The sequence below is a fragment of the Uranotaenia lowii genome, chromosome 2, assembly GCF_029784155.1.
Source record: "Uranotaenia lowii strain MFRU-FL chromosome 2, ASM2978415v1, whole genome shotgun sequence".
Lineage (NCBI taxonomy): Eukaryota > Metazoa > Arthropoda > Insecta > Diptera > Culicidae > Uranotaenia > Uranotaenia lowii.
This window is the reverse complement of record NC_073692.1, coordinates 113,378,060-113,395,244: the sequence shown is the minus strand read 5'-3', so window position 1 is coordinate 113,395,244 and position 17,185 is coordinate 113,378,060.

The window sequence follows — 17,185 nt, the reverse complement described above, 5'->3', positions numbered from 1 at the left end:
GCAAATTGACCGACTTTCATATAAAGAACTAATAATAATAATAAAAAGTAAATAAAAAAAAATTAAATTTTGAAAACATAAGTTTTTCAACGAGTTTAATAATTTCAAAACTTCATTTTTAAGATTTGACGGTAGAAAAAATAAACTTATGGATATATAAAGTGTCTTTGAATTATTGAATTAATTATTAGAATCAACATTGAGTGCAAAAAATGTGAAAATTCTGAGTGTAAAATAATTAATTAAAGCACAGAATTTACTAAAATTACTAGTTAAACGTAAATATCCACTTATTCAGAAAAAAAACATGTCATGTCAATAAACAATTCGAGTTGTTTTAGTTGCATGTAGTCAATGAACGTGTTCTATGTTGTATGACAATTTGTATGCAAGAAGAACTTTTCGCATATACAAGTAATTCAAATAAGTTAGAAATGAATTTTGTTTTAAATTATTGATTTTGCCCATTCCTAAGAATAATTGTTTGCCAGCATGAGAAGAAGCAAAGTATTTCATGAAAAGAGTTATAACAATTTCGAAATAAAAACCCGATTTAATACACTTGACAGTGGATTGTAGCCTTTCTTACAGCCTGTAAATTTTATTTGGGTACATATAAAACAAAATGAATTATGAATTATGAATTATGATTAATGAATTTCATACGCAATAAATCCAAAATGAATTTAGGAAATAAATATTTAAAGTTTTTATTAGGATAAAAGTATTTTTATATAATCATAAATTTCATATAAATAACCTTATTTGCAACTAATTGGAGATTTTTGAATAACTAGATTCTGGAATATCATGTATGATTCCGTTTTTATGACATTATAATCTAACTCAATTTACTCCTTTTGGAGTTACAGCATATGATATCTTCAAAATGGAAGGGGTATTAAAATTAAGAATACAATTTAAAAAAAGATACCTGACCATGTATTTCAAATAATTCAACCTCTCAAGTAGAGGAAACAAATACATAGATAAAATTATTGGATAAAATTTCAATTGCTAGAGTAAAATACGATACCAAAATGTAGAAAATCGGTAGAATAAATTTTGAAAATTAATAATATTGAAAATTTTGAAAGCGTAGTATTTTTAATTTTGTTATTTTGAGATTTTTATTCTGTTTTGTTGATTTTGTCTATTTCGTTAATTTTGTTAATTTGGTCATTTTTTCCATTTTGTCAATAATGTCAATTTTATCAATTTTCATGATATTGTCAGCATTGTTAGTTAGTAAATTTTGTCAATTTAACCAATTTTCTAGATTTTGTCGATTTTAACAATTTTCATGATTTTGTCAACTTTTTCAAATTTGAAAATTCTGTCAATTTTTTCAAATTTGTCAATCTTTTCAATTTTGTCAGCTTTGTCAATTAAGTGCATTTTGTCATTGTCAATTTGGCCAATTTTCTCAATTTTGTCAATTTTCTTCGATTTTGTCAAGTTTGTCAATTTTGTCAATTTGTCAATCTTGTCAATTTTGTTAATTTGGTCAATTGGGTCAATTTTGTAAATTTCGCCAGTCAATTTTGTCAATTTTTTAAATAAAGTGAATTTTGTCGATTTTGTCTTTGTCAATTTTGTGAATTTTGACAATTTGGTCGTTTTAGTCAATTTTGTCGATTTTTTGTCAGTTTTATCAATCTTGTCAATTTTGTCAATTCAGTGAATTTTGTCGATTTTTTTATCGTCAATTTTGTCAACTCTGCCAATTTTCTCGATTTTTTCAATTTTATAAATATTATCAATTGTTATGATTTTTTCAGCTAAGTGAATTTTGTCAAATCAATGAATTAAGCCAAGTTTGTCAATTTGGTCGATTTGGTCAATTTGGTCAATTTTGTCGATTTTTGTCAGTTTTATCAATCTTGTCAATTTTGTCAATTTAGTGAGTTTTGTCGATTTTGTCATCTCTTTTGTCAATTTTGTTAATTTTTTCAATTTTGTCAATTTTGTCAATTTTGTCAATTTTGTCAACTTTGTCAATTTTGTCAATTTTGTCAATTTTGTCAATTTTTTCAATTTTGTTAATTTTGTCAATTCAGTGAATTTTATCGACCAATTTTCTCGATTTTGTCAATTTTATAAATTTCATCAAATTTTATGATTTTTTCAACTAAGTGAATTTTGTCAAATCAATGAATTATGTCAAGTTTGTCAATTTCGTCAATTTTGTCAAATTGGTCTATTTAGTCAATTTTTTCAATTTTGTCATTTTTGTATTTGGTCATCCTGGCGAAAATGTTTTTTTCTGTTTCTTCAACTTTGTCAATAATGATTATTAGCTTTTTAGCTTTATATGCATGTTCCAAAAAAAATCCCAAATGCTTCAAACTCTACTATGGAGGGCTTGGTGGCGCTACTGTTTGGTTGTCATCTTCCATTGGCTTCAGCAAGTGAAAGTTCAAATTGACCTCCAAGCCGTCATCGTTTTTGCAAGACACCAACCCCAACAACAACAACGCAACGTTAGATCTGAAGAGAGGAAGAGAAAAGGGAACAAAAAAACAAGCCCGAGAGCTTAAAGCTCGAGAGGATTCAGTAGCATTTGTCTTATTAGATTTAATTTGCTTCCACGGGCGAAATACTCTCCTGTCGTTACTGCTTAAGAAAAAGCTTCGTAAGCACGAACGGCATGTGAGAAGATGAGAGGACATACATCGTCCGCGTACCCGTGTTGTTTTCCCCTTCTCAGAGCAATCTGTGCCTGAATATAATGTTGGGCGAAGTTACTATCGCTTCCGTACCATGCAGTGTGGGCATGACGTACTCATCAACGACTTAATCAATTTCGGGGTAGTACCCCTTGGTGAAAACCATTTTTATGATTCAAATTCGGGGCTTCGGTTCCGAAATTTTTGCAATGGATCGGTATCAAACTGATCCATAAAACTTTAAAAAAAATCATTGGCCGGGAAAATTTTAACTGTCTTCTCCCTCCCATACGGTTTCTGTCAGGATGACATCAAAACCTGAGTGGGAGTGATTTCTGTCTGTTCTCCCTTCCACACATCGACAGGTCCATACTTTTAGATAGCAAGCGCGTATTTATGACGTCACGTAGAATTTGACGTCATACATACGATAATCTTGAGTTTAGTGATTGCTGGTTGTGGCTAGCCAGCCATATTGACACGTTTTTGGAGTGATGATTTGATGATAATTACTATGAAAATTTATTTTTCAAACTATTTTGTATTTTTTTTTTCTTTTATACATTGAAGAGGGAAAAAAATCTAATTTTTTAAGACAAAAATCATTTTTATTGTACTTCCCAGTTTCTCAAAAACGTCGTGACAAAGTTTACAAAAAATCACACCAGCACACACAAATACACTGACATCGTCTGAACTCGTCGAGCTGATTCGATAGGTACCTATAAAGGTATATCTAAGACCCATAATAAAGGATCTTCCAAATCGACCGATAACTATACCTTTCTGTAAGAAAGGCAAAAATCGTAATCCATTGAAAAGTATAGTAAAATTGCAGGTTTTGCTTTCTGAAGCTTTCAATAATTTCATGACATGTTTTTGCGAAAGTTTTGAATCATCACACCTATTGGCTATGCAAAGCAGTATAATGCGATTCTTATTTTCATCTGGTTAACCAGCTTTCAAATTAGCTGTCAATACACTAAAATTAAAAAATATTTACCTTTTTTGAATTTTTTGTATGACAACGACTATCATTTCTGAAGTACAAGTTAGGTTTAGTTTTTGTTCACATGCAATGTATTGCAAGATCCAAGAAATATTTTAAAAATACAAAACTATGTTTTTGAACTTTCAGTACATCTCTGATGGTTTTTTAATGAAAATTTGGATTTTTCCGTACAAGCCTCCATACTAATTCAAAACACGTTATAATTCAGGACTTAACCAATCGCTTTCAAAACTTTTATTGCTATTTTTTGTTGTAAAAACAACAAAACAAAGTTATTGGAGGTACACGAATTTAAAAATTTGAAATTTCCAAACAAATTTTGCAGCGGAATTATGTACAACAATGGGGCTGGAGGAGATTGAGCGGACCAATTGTTGCACGATCCAACATATTTTCTGGTTAAGTATGGATCATAATTTTTTTTTCAAAATCATGGTGCTAAAATTGTCCAACTAACGTTTCGTATAGAAAACTGATACGAAAAATGTTTTGTTCTGACGTAAAACCTTATTTGCCGTAGAAGGAATGTTAAGGTTTTTGTTAACAATTAACACAAAAATCGCGCGAAAAAAACAAGAAAAATTAAAACTGTCGTAAGATGCACACTTACCAGCAGAAAATATCACAAAAGCCTCATTTCATCAGAAAACATTCCGAATTACATGATTCAGTATTATTTTTGAGGAAAAGTTGAAAAACAGCTAAAATATTGACAATTTAAGTCATGCTGTGCAACAATGGGTTAGGGGACAACGATTGGCAAATCACCCTAGAGCTTATTTCCTTGTTATCGTACAAACAAAATTTTGACAGTGTTTTGTTGTGTTGGTTATTTAAAAAAAATCTTTGTGTGAGTGGGGGAAAAGAAAATAAAATCTGTCAAAAATGTCTACAAAGCTCGAATCAGGCGTTGGAGTGGAGCATATTATCTGCAACTAAAGCATGGATCACTACAAATCTGGACGCATTGAAACGGGTCTATCTCGAAGCTATGTAAACGAAATACAAATGTTTTGTAATCAAAATGTAGGGTTTTTATAGCACTTTAAAGGAAAAACAATAAAAAAAAACAAATATTACGATGCTGTTCTGATGAATTTTCGAACTTTTCGTCGAGTACCACTCATTATAGTTTGGACACCCTATTCGCTGACCTCAGCGGCCATTTTGTTCCACAATCTCTTCATCTCTGTTCCATCCAGAGTCGTCCTACCATTCTTCTTCATCTTCTGCTTGACAATTACCCAAAATTTTTCGATAGGGGGGAATTGAGGGCAGTTGGGTGGGTTGATGTTCTTTTCGACAAAATCCACCCGTTGGCCCGATACCACTGTAGTACCTCTTTGCTGTAGTGGCAGCTTGCCAAATCTGGCGAAAACTTAACAGGTTCTTTGTGAGATCTAATGTACGAAAAAAAAAGTTTTTCAGGCATTCCTCTTTGTACATTTCCGAGTCCATGGTCTAGTTTTTCACAAAAACCGGAGTTTTTCGTCCGCAGCTGCAAATACCTTGCCAGATCAAAAACTTTCTTGCAAACTTATCAGCAAAAACGAATTTGAACTTGCCGGGGACATCACCCCGACCAGTGCAGTGCACCACTGCAGTGGCTTTATAAAATTTTTGGCCAGGAATCTGCCCAAAATCCATCTTCAAGTACGTTTCGTCATCCATGAGGATGCATCCGTCGAACTTCGTTGGAATCTTCTTGTATAACTTGCGGGCACGTCCTTTGGCTACTAAATTCTGCTTCAATGTCCGGTTTGGTTGCTTACTGGTCCGATAGGATCGTATTCCTTCGCGTAGACGAATCCTTCTGACGGTGCACTGGTCGGCGTTAAATTTCTTAGCGATGTCGTAGTCCGACTACTCTGTGTTTGCCTTGATCGTTCTCAACACCTTCAAATGCAGTTTCCGATCCTTAATTCCACTATGACGCTTGGTATGAACCTGCCGATCGATAGTATGCATCTCACGGAAACGTTTGAGAACGCTGCACACGGTTTATTTGACCATTTTCAACAATTTCGCGATTTTTGAACCCGACCACGTCGGGTTTTTGACTTGAGTGTCCAAAATTAATTTTCGTCTCGCGGCTTCCATCACGTGTAACTTTCTTGGAACAAAACGAATCGTAATGAAATTTTCAGCACTGATAGAGGAAACATTTCCAAACAAAGTACTATCAAAAAATTTTTGATCCGACAACTAGGAGCGCTGTGGTATAATAAACAGTGCGTTCAGATTTGTAGTTATCCATGCTTTACAGTTAAGGGTCATCATGGAAGTCAAGGTGCATTCCAGAATTTTAAATCTTGATTAAGCGAAAAACTAAATGTGGATCGCTGAAATGTCCCAAAAATTTTTCTCAGATGAGCTAAAAGTCTTGCATAGCTATGAGTCATAAAACCAAACCTCAATTTTTTTGCTAATTCTGGAGCTTGTAAGCTGTGAAGCCGGTACCGAGGCAATGAGACAGATGATTTCTGATGGACGACAAAACTTATGAAAAACCCTATTTCAAACAAACTCAAGCTGTTGAATCCTATAACATTTCTGATCGTGGCAAGGTCCCTAACAGATTGCAGTGTGTATTTTCGGGTTGTTCTGTAAAAAATATAATAATTTGCCAAGATTCTGCTTCTGTTAAATAGCGGAAATTGAAGGAAGAGGTCCACCTAAAAAACAGATTTGACGAAGTATAAGAATAAGTATAAAACAAATTTGGAAGATGGCAGTAATTTCACTATTTGTATTCTTGATTTTGTTGAATTGTTCGAAAAAAATAACTTGATTTACAGGATTTGTGCAATGATATAGTATGCAATTTTGAGGCATACAAGCTTTCGTGCAATGTATTCCTTTTTTTTTGTTTTTCTCATAATTTTTTATTGTGCCCCCCTCCCTCCCTCCTCCTCGCGATGTTTCAACTCCGAGTGACAAAAGACGAGACATAACAGGAAAAAGTGTGCGCCAGCTGATGGGAGATACCATGAATAAAGTAGAAATACCTAGCTTTATCTAGTGAATAACCGTTCATTTTTAAAGAGTTATGGGGGGTTCATGATGCTGCCTACTGCCCCTTTTCCACCCAATTGGATCTCATAAAACTTAATTTAAGGTAATATGAAATGAACGATGAACTTCTGATAGCATAAGGAACAAAAATTAGATTGGTGCAAAAAAAAAATTACAACATGATTTTGACAGATTTGGAAAACCTTATAATGTTACAAAGACATTGAAAATAAAGGTTTTTGATCAGATGATCAAATTTTCGATGGCTGCGAGTATTTTTGACTTCTGAGAAAACGTTACAAGTTTTCTCATGATGTTTTTACAGTTCTACGCAAAATTGACCAAATTTCAAAAAACATTTAAACCAAAACGAATCTCTGATATTAAAGAAAACAAAACGTTTTGCAGTCTTCCATAAAGAGAAAAAAATAATTAAACTTTTAACATAAAAAAAAATGAAAAGGCCCTTTTGTGATGAAAGCATAAAAAATAGTTTAATCATTTTCAATAGAACTTACTTCAACATTTACGAGATACCTACTATTTTTTCTAACTAAAACATTGTTCTTCGAATTTAAAAAAGTCTATCAAAAATCTTTGTCCTTCATGAAATGAAGAATAATTAAAAGATTGAAATCAGTTTATAGTTTATATGTAGGTTTATTATTTATATAAGTTAAAATTTAATAAAAAAAATACTAAATTTGAATATTTTAGGAGCCATTGATTCATTAAACCAGGATAAGAGGTGATAAACTAAATCTGACGGAATATTCGAATTCATGACACCAAAATCTTTCAAACCAGTAAATAATACAAATGCAAAAAATCTGTTCTCTTGTGTAGGTAGTTGATATTCTTCTTTATTGTAAAGTCTTAATAAATTTTTCATTGATGGCTGTTAAATAATTCGAAATCTGAGTTATTATACTAAATCATAGTTCCATTCTTTTTTCATATTCGTAAAGGCAACAAACGATTACCTAAAATTGGCGAGAATTAAATGTTATTTGATTGACTAAAAATTATGTAAAATACACCACAGCAATTACCCGCAAGTGCAAACGAAGCTCTTATCCTCCATCAAAAATATATTCTCTTATTTGATTTTTGACATTTCAGCGCATTATTAAATTAAGTTTAGAATTGATATGTTAGGCAACGGAAAAAGGATTGAAAAAAAATGGTTGCCTTTCTATGTTATGGATGTTCACTTTCAATTTGTTACTTTATGAAAAAAAATTGAAAATTGAATTTTATTAACCCGCTTTTAGATGGGTTTTACTACCATCGGAATTAAACCCAAATCAATACACATTCTTACTTACTTTTTGCGAAGATTTTTTTAAATATGGTTATCTTACAATCCATACTTTAGGCCACTGTTTGACAACGTGACAAAACGTACGTGCTACATGTTAGAAAACTTTAACATAAAAAAAGACTGGAAATGTACCTATTATTTGAAATTATCATTTTTGTAGCGTCAGAAATAGCTATTGGCAGTTAGATCTAAGCTTCTCATTATTCTTATTTTTCCTTAAAAAAATGATCGTTAGGAAGAATAGAAGAAATTTAATATACGTCAAAAGGCGGATTTTGAATATACGATAACAAATCGACAAATATGTTAAATGATTGCAACCGAAAATGTAATAGACTAAAACTAAGTTGTTAACCCTTGTGGTTACACAATATTTTTCAGAAAAACGATGTTTCATGTACGACTGAGTTTAGAGTTTAGAATAGAACTAATGTCAATACTGATGTTATGAAATCGGTTTGGTACATCTTTGTACCTGAAAATAATCACATTTTCGTAGGTGATGGAAAGAATTAAAGAAACATAAGCTATCAAAGAACATAAGCCGTAAATATCATGAATTTTTCGAAAAAGATACAACGGCTCACCGGCAGGACTTGAACCTGCAATCTCCGCTTCAGTACAATGGCGCGTTAGCCAATTTCACCACGGTGAACGTGATGAGACGGGCGAACACGAGCAATCGAGCTCTGCCGATCAACTGCTGGACCTTCTTTCGAAACATCATGTATATCCCGTGTAGTGGAGCACCCCTCGTATGGAGTGAGTGAGCGAACTGAGGGAGAGATGGATAGGATTCATGCTCCAACTGAGGGAGGATTTGGGAAGGACTGACGGGAACGGAGTGGCAGAAAGTGAAGGATGAAGTGGCAGTTTGCTAGTGTCCGAGGATAGATTTTAGGGTTTGTGAAAATGAAGTGAATGTGAATAATGTGAAGATTCCAAGCTGTTACATCTGGCGACGAGGATGAAAAAAAGAGGGTAAGTGTTCTGTTGATTTTGATGGAAGAAAACGAGTTTCTCAGCGTTTCGAAAAAGTTAGAACAGGCGTAGCCCTGGACCCATTTCGTGGCAGCGAAATGTTTGCTGCCGCTGCACAGAGAAAAAAGGTAGGTCTAATATTCGGAACAAACATTTGCATCTAAAAAGATAAATGACAGTTAAAAGATGTGTCCATGTAGCGAATGGTTCGAGGACCACAAATTTACTTCGTAGACTCCGAGGAGTAGTTATTTTTACAAAGAAACGTATTTAATTACACGCCTTCGAGATGTGCAGATGGTTCTGAGGAACTTCGATGACTTCGAGGAGTTATGGACCGTTAATGACAAAATAAAACAAGACTTCTAGATGTCAATTACTTTTCCTTTGATGTACATACATTTTTTTTTGTTTCTGGGGAGCGCTCATAGTTCCGAGGAACTTATGGGTTAGTTGAACAAATTTAAAATAAGATTTCATGATAAAAGGTTCTGAAGAACTCATTTATTTTTCGAACTGTTATGAAAGTAAATGTATTCAAGTAATCAAGAACGAACGAATTTTGGTTTTCAGTAATCACGAATTAAGGAGAAATGTGAATTGTTAATAGATACATAGATGACTTTGAGGAGTCATATTGTCACACATTTAACAAAAAGACAGCGGTAGTGTGCCAGCTTTAACTGAAAGTGGACGGTGGTGCCCTGAAGATCCTGCCAGTGTAGCGAATGAGCATAAGAGAGGGTGAAGAAAATTATGGTATCGAATACGAATATGGTATCAGTTGAAAGTGATATCTTGCAAACTTATGATGAAGAATATTGGTTCTGTTCCATGCTTTAGCAGTATGTCAGTGTGATGGTTGTTATCAAGATGCAGCCAATAAAATGTGATTTGCTAAACCTGTTGCCATATCATGCTACATCCTTTTGAGACTAATCCACAAGTCGCATTATGAATATAAGTTGCAAAATATGCACAGCAAAAAAAATTGTAACGATGGACGATGTAATTCTAGCAGATGTAAGCCATATGATGTAATAATTTGAATTTATGTTGTTATATTACAAAATTGTCGTGTTATTACATCCAAACAATGTGCACAATTTTAAGATGTCTGTTAGTGTAATATCACATAATTGAATGTAATAACATCAAAGCAACTCATATCTGTCAACGAAAAAAAAATTCATATCCAAAACGTTGGAGGGGTTTCTGAGGCTCTGAGGAAACCGATTAACTGGTAAGAAATATCAATTTGTTTTAAATTTGTAAGCAAATCCGTTGATATGTGTTAATATTCATATTTTTTTGTTTTTAGCACATTTAGTTAAAAGAAATAATATACTAGGAGTGTGAGAAAAAGTAAATAAACAGACGGAGGGTAAGTGTTTAGATTAATTTTTTTTTCTTTTGCTTTTAGGTGCTTGAATTATATTGAATCCTTTTAAATGCTCAAAGCCTCAACCCGTTCCTCCCTTCATGTCATGCATGCGTATATAAGAACATAAATAAAGATCCAGAGTTAAGAGAGCCAAGACGAGTCTACAAGATGCTGATAGTTTCGTCGGTAAGGACATTGCCGGAATCTGTTGGAAAAATAAAATCAAACATTCGACTTGCTAGTTGCGTACCGAACAGACCATCAAGTGTTTAAAAAAAACCTCCAATTGGTGAAATTTAATAGTGATTGTGAACGCTGGATTAAAATTTGATGTATTCAGTTGAAAATTGAAGATTCTCTCTACTGATGCTATCTAATCAAGTAAATTCATTAAATCAATTGCAGCTACGTAATACTCTTATTAAACGATTTGCTTTAATAAATTTCAATCCGAATAAATCGTGTTTGTAGTTTTATTGAATATTTTCTCCTCTGAAAATGCCCCAGTAAATTTTGAGCATAAAATCTTTCAGAGTATCATTTGTGACCACATTGATCACTTGTGATTTTTTTTTTTGCATTAAGCCATTTTTACTCCTTCTATTTGATCATTTGAAAGCAAAGAGTTCAACAGACCTCTAATAATTGTGAACTTGCACATATTTCGGAAAGTACAACGACAAGTTCATACAATAATATCTGCGCTCATAAATATCGCATCGAAAGTTTTACATCGTTTTGATGCTCTACGTTTTTGTGTTTGTCTACTACGATACATTTTCAAGTACAATTTTTTTACATCTTAACGATGTGATTTTTTAAATCAAAAAGAAGTAATATTAGGTAGCATTTGCGACTCAAGTTATGTGCACGTTTTTGATGTAATATCGCAACACTTTTTTTGCTGTGTGTATATGTTTCGACTTTTGGAAGTGTAGCTTTTGTGAAGCAAGTGGATAGTAATTTAGATTTCATGACGATTTATCCGTCCCCTGTACTGATGGCTTAAAAGTCGAATTTCATTTCTGTAACACACCGTCTGTAAGTCCATTTCTGGTGTGGTCTGGGTTTAAATTGATGATACATAATGGTGGCAGATTAATATGGTGCCAACTAATTTTTTGAAGGTCAAGGAAATAATAATTTATTTAAGCAACATCCTACTCTTACAGCAATAGGAACCGTGTATGAATGAAAGTTCAAGTCTAGAACAATTTTTGTCCATGTTCGAGTCAAAATTTCCCACAATTGGGATGAACCCCCTTAAAGAAACATCAATTTTTTACACCACTCTTAAATGCCTGCTCTTGAATGAAAAGTTGGGTATGAAGACAGGTTACAAGTAATGTGATGCATAATGAAGATTAAGTTTAGGAATTCATTTTCTCATTTCTTGATGGTGTGTCCAATCAATCAATGTTTGTTATCCCTAATGGAGTGCATGAAAATCGCAGTAAAATAATGAACTCGATGCAATTTGATAGCTTTTTCTTGTTATCAAACTGTTGTTTGAAATGCAAAGGAGTATTGCAGCATTTGTTGAATTTTGCTAGCGGTTTTTTAGATAAACTATTATATCAGTCAATACAATTATACACAACATATATTTAACAGAAAATATAGCAATTTGAATAAGTTATATAAATCCAGAAAGTTCAACTTGGTATAAAATAAGGATTCAAATAAAAAAAACAAATGGGAAGTTGTAATCTGAACATTTTCTTTAAAATATTTCTTTAAGACAAGACAACATTATCACTATAATCTCATGGGCGTAGCCGAGAGCATCTCGGCATTTGAGCAGCGAAGACCGTAAGACTGAATTTAAAAAAAAACATCTTGAAGTATTTGGAAACATTAGTTAAAAAAAAACAAAATAAAAGAAAAAAAATAGCCAAAGTGATCTGGCAGAAGAAAGAATTAAGTTTAGTGTAACAAATGTTTCTGTAATTTGCTTGCTGACAGACAAATACTATAAAACAAGACGACAGCAAATAATTATAGACTAATGTATATATAAATGTTAGAAATATGAATCACTCTCAGCATTTTTGTAAACATCAGCAAACACTCATGAAATTACAAAAAGACGAGTCAAGTACTGGAACTAGTAATAGTAACTTTAAATTACTTAGAAATGGTTACTTTGATTTAATTTCATTTTTCGACTGGGCAGGCCTTCGCGTTAGTATTTATACACAGGATCTATATTTGAAGGGCAAGGCACTTTTCATTTTGAGCCAATATTTCCAAAAACCTGTCGTGAAGGTGCTCTATATTTGTTATTGGCAATATTGGTCATTATAACTATGATTAGCCAATGATAGAGTCGGTGCCGATTTTATTTTTAAGGGGGTGATTTGCTCTATGGGTTGATATGTTGGGATCGGTTTATATCGTTTGTATTCAATAATATATTTGAGTATGACTATGAAAAAAGCCAATCCAAGCCAATAAACTGAGAAGGTTCTTTTATATGAATGAGAGGCTTTTAGCAACTGTTACAACAGTTATTAGCAAGGCTGGTAAATATCAGTCAATTTCAATCGATCCTGACCAATGTCTAGTAGTCAATGTTATCGAAAGAATTCGAGTTCAATGACCAAGTTACAATGTCAGTCAGGCAGCAATCTCAATATTGAATGACATTTTTTGTATTCCACTCGCATCACACGTACGGTCATCTTATAACTTAATAGGGATGAATAAGAGTTTATATCAAGGTCTCTCCTTCATAACAGTAAAGAACATAACAAATGATGATTGGATTCTTCTTAAAGTTAGTAGGACTGTTACAGCAAGTCATAGGTATAGCCATTCTTAGTCACAGCTCTTGTATGTGTCAGAACTTTGGGAGAGTCCGTCTTTGAGGTCTACCGATTAATACTCACAACCTTCTCACCCACTTGTTTCTGTGGTGAACATTCCAAAAGCATGCTTATGAAACAATATATTTAATTTTTGGAGATATATCACCAATCAGAAAGAAGTTTTGGCGTCACGATAATGTTCTATCACCAATCATTAAAAATCACGACTGTTCAAGGAAAGGTGAGATTTAAAAGGTTTCTCTTATTGAAAACTATATGGTTCATCGTCTCAAGAAGTGTTGAGGGGAATGTAGTGGCGCACCCCTCGTATGGAGTGAGTGAGCGAACTGAGGGAGAGATGGATAGGATTCATGCTCCAACTGAGGGAGGATTTGGGAAGGACTGACGGGAACGGAGTGGCAGAAAGTGAAGGATGAAGTGGCAGTTTGCTAATGTCCGAGGATAGATTTTAGGGTTTGTGAAAATGAAGTGAATGTGAATAATGTGAAGATTCCAAGCTGTTACATCCCGCATGTGATCTTTCCCGCTATTGATCTCTCTTGTTCAAGGCTGATAAATTTCAGTCAATTTCGTTCTACCCGACCAACGTCTAGTAGTCAATGTTATCGAAAGAATATCAAAGTCATCTACGAGTTGAATGACCAAGCTACAATGTCGGTCAGGCAGCAATGTCAATATTGAATGACATTTTTGCACTCCACTCGCACCACACATACGATCATCTTTCTATTTCAATTTCTGGTTGTTTTGGGAGGGATTTTATGCAAAGCAGTATCAAAGTCGGCTGACATCGGCTATCTGACGCTGATAATTTGCAGCTCTGCTCTTGTTTTTTTAACCCCACCCATCGACTCGGGATTAAGCCGAGCGAGCACATGGTCGATTGCTTCGGGTTTGCCGCAGCTTACGGTCAGATGAAGAAACAATCAGTGCTGCTCAAGGTTCCGAGCAGACCAATTACACAGGGTTAAAGAAACAAGAGAGGTCAATAGCGGGAAAGATCACATGCGGGATATACATGATGTTTCGATAGAAGGTCCAGCAGTTGATCGGCAGAGCTCGATTGCTCATGTTGGCGGGTTTCATCATGTTCACCGTGGTAAAATTGGCTAACGCGCCGTTGTACTGAAGCGGAGATTGCAGGTTCAAGTCCTGCCGGTGAGCCGTTGTATCTTTTTCGAAAAATTCATGATATTTACGGCTTATGTTCTTCCGTTCTTTGATAGCTTATGTTTCTTTAATTCTTTCCATCACCTACGAAAATGAGAACTATTGTGTTATGTTTTTAAACATAAGACTTTTGGATTTTAGAGAAGGAAAGGGTAAACCGACTGGTAAAAATTCTATATTTTCATGAAGATCGAGCGTTTTCTTATATTTTTAGAAGGGCCCGCTCCTAGCCAATTCCGATTGGCTAGGACCGCGCTTGCTAGATGCTTTATAAGAAATTTAAATTTTAAATGGATTGTCTTATGTTTAGCCATTTAACGTCTACTCAAACGTTTTTGGCTACAAGAGACCTTCTGTAGAACAGCCACCAAGTGTATTTTTGGATCGCGAGGTGAAATTACCAAACCTTTCAGTTAAGAAAAAATCATAACGTAAAGAAAATTTGGTCGACTGAATCATTTTATCAACCATAAAAATAACGTTTTTGTATAAAAAAAAAACTTTCCAGTCCCAAATTTGTATGAGCGAGTGGGAAATCATAGGCCACTTTTATTCTTTGTTGCATAACTTCTTTATAATAAAAGATGAAATCAAAAATCTAAAATGGTATGGTTTTATACATTTCTATGGTATAATTAGGCAATGTTTTTTTTATTTAAATAAGTTATTTTCCACAAGTTCTGACATGTTTTTGGATTTTGAAAAATGGTGGGGAATCGTGGGCTGCTAAATAATAAAATAATTTCAAAATTCATTTCGCTATTTTAAAGCAATTTCAAATGATGAAATAAAAAAGAGAGTTATTTATGTATGATCAAATAGATTAAAAAAACCTGGCTCGTGAACGTTTTTGCTAAATTTCTTGTATATTTTTCATAACTTTTCATTTGGTATAAGAAAACTTTACAGATAGGAAAAACGAACTTTAAGTTTTGAATGTGTATAAAAACATAAAAATATAGGTTGCCCAAGGTACCCCACAAAATGTGGCTCAAGATTCCCAACGAGCAATGTTTTCCAAAATGGTTGCGTTTGTGTGACTTATTGATGTTCCATCGAAAATGTCTTTTCCACGTGATAGAACCTGAAAAAACTAAGATCATATCGTATGATCATATGACCATATTTTTGTTATGAAATTTAGGTTCCTTATCAATGCAATCAGCGGGTGCTTGTTCTTATGATAGTAAATTCTTATATATTTTTTTTAAGCTTGTTAAATAAAAGAAGCATATGATGCGTATTTAAGTCAACAACATATTGAAAAATACATGACGCTGACAATTGAATTGAAAATTTATCTCAACCCACATCTGAGATATTCAGAGTGGCCCTCGGTTCTCCATGGTTCACGTTACCCCACTTTCCCCTATTTTTTTAGTTTTCAAAAATAAAAAGATTTAATCTTGGTAAGCCAGCAAAGATCTAGCGTTCCAAACCATAATATTTAAAAATCTGTTTTGATCCATGAGGGAATCGCAAATTGATAATAATTTTGTTAGCATAATTATAAGAATTTTGAAAATCTTCGAACATTGAATTTGCTTTCAACATAAGTTGCATCAGTTCTATTAAATTTGATGCAAAAAATTCAATTTTTCCTCAGAAATTTCACCCACATCAACAAAATTGTTGGGATCAGAAAATAGAGGTGAAGAACAGGTATTTGAATTTCTGGGAGTTTCTCAAACCTTCGCATGTACGTTGAGACTTGGTTTATTCCCATTAGTTATACCCGAAGCAGGCAACGCATTTTCAACCAGCGACAGGTAACAGTAAAATCACTTCGAGCTTCACCAAGACGTGATTCTAATGTAGGTCGAGGCTGAACGCAAACAGGCAGAATCTTTGCCGGCCTGACGTGTGAAGAAAATAAAAATTAAGACGAGCCTTTTTAAGAATTTGCAAATTATTAACCTGATCCTGGTATTATTCGTGTTGTCGTGTTGGTCCTTTTCCTCGTTTGAATCACTTGAATCGAAAAAAAAAAAGAATTTAATTCAGTTGTGATCTCATCCGGTGTCTGATTGCCGGTGAGACCACGAAGTACAACTTTTTAAGGACGATCACTTCTAATGTCGTACGTAAAAAATTGGTGTTTTTTATTAGGGACCATTCAAATATTACGTAACGCGTTTAGTGGGGGGGGGGGGTATAAAGCAGATTGTTACGGTTTGTGAAGTTTTGATAGAAAATCTGATAACAATGTGTTACGTAGGGGGGTGGGGGGGTTGAAAATTACCGATAATTGCGTTACGTAATATTTGAACGGCCCCTTATTCAAATAATTTAAAAAAATTTGAAAACCATTAAAAGAATCCGCCAATATACGAGCAGTTCCTTTTCGACCGGTCTGAAAAGAAATCTTCACATCCTTGACAGAAGTGACGATTTTTTTCCGAAAAGCATTAAAGTCCGGAACCGTGACCGTAATTGGCTGAACCTTTTCGCTTTTAAGAGTATAAGAAGAAGAAGGTTTCTTAGTACTCTTATGAGAATTAAATATGAATATTTCCTCATCACCGATGTTATGAAGGGCATCGAATGAATTGGAAATTTCAACTTTTTTGGCTAATGGACCTGAATTAGGTTCAACAATCCGTTTTCCCCATGCTGTAGAAATAAATGAGAAAAAATTAATGAAAGAAAATTAAAAGAATTTAAGCACTGAAAAGTGCTGATTGAAAACAGGTAAGAAAATAAAATAATGTAAAAATTTCCTGCAGGTACACAGCAACGATACGATGCTCCGGCGTACGTGTTGACAGCTCAACGCTACAGATGGAAGTGATAACACAG